Here is a 305-nt window from a genome sequence, read left to right as displayed (position 1 = left end):
CATTTGCAATTTTTCCATTACTACATTGCTCATATTAAACAACTTAAATTCATCAAATTTGTGGCATTTTATGTATATATATATATGTATATATATATATATATATATATATATATATATATATATATATATATATATATATATATATATATATATATATATATATATATATATATATATATATATATGTATATATATATATGTATATATATATATATATATATATATATATATATATATATATATATATATATATATATATATATATATATATATAGATTAGTATTTGGAGTAACCACTTGCGG

This window comes from Hydra vulgaris, chromosome 02, assembly GCF_038396675.1.
Source record: "Hydra vulgaris chromosome 02, alternate assembly HydraT2T_AEP".
NCBI lineage: Eukaryota > Metazoa > Cnidaria > Hydrozoa > Anthoathecata > Hydridae > Hydra > Hydra vulgaris.
The sequence above is the reverse complement of the archived record's forward strand: the minus strand, read 5'-3'. Positions refer to the sequence as shown.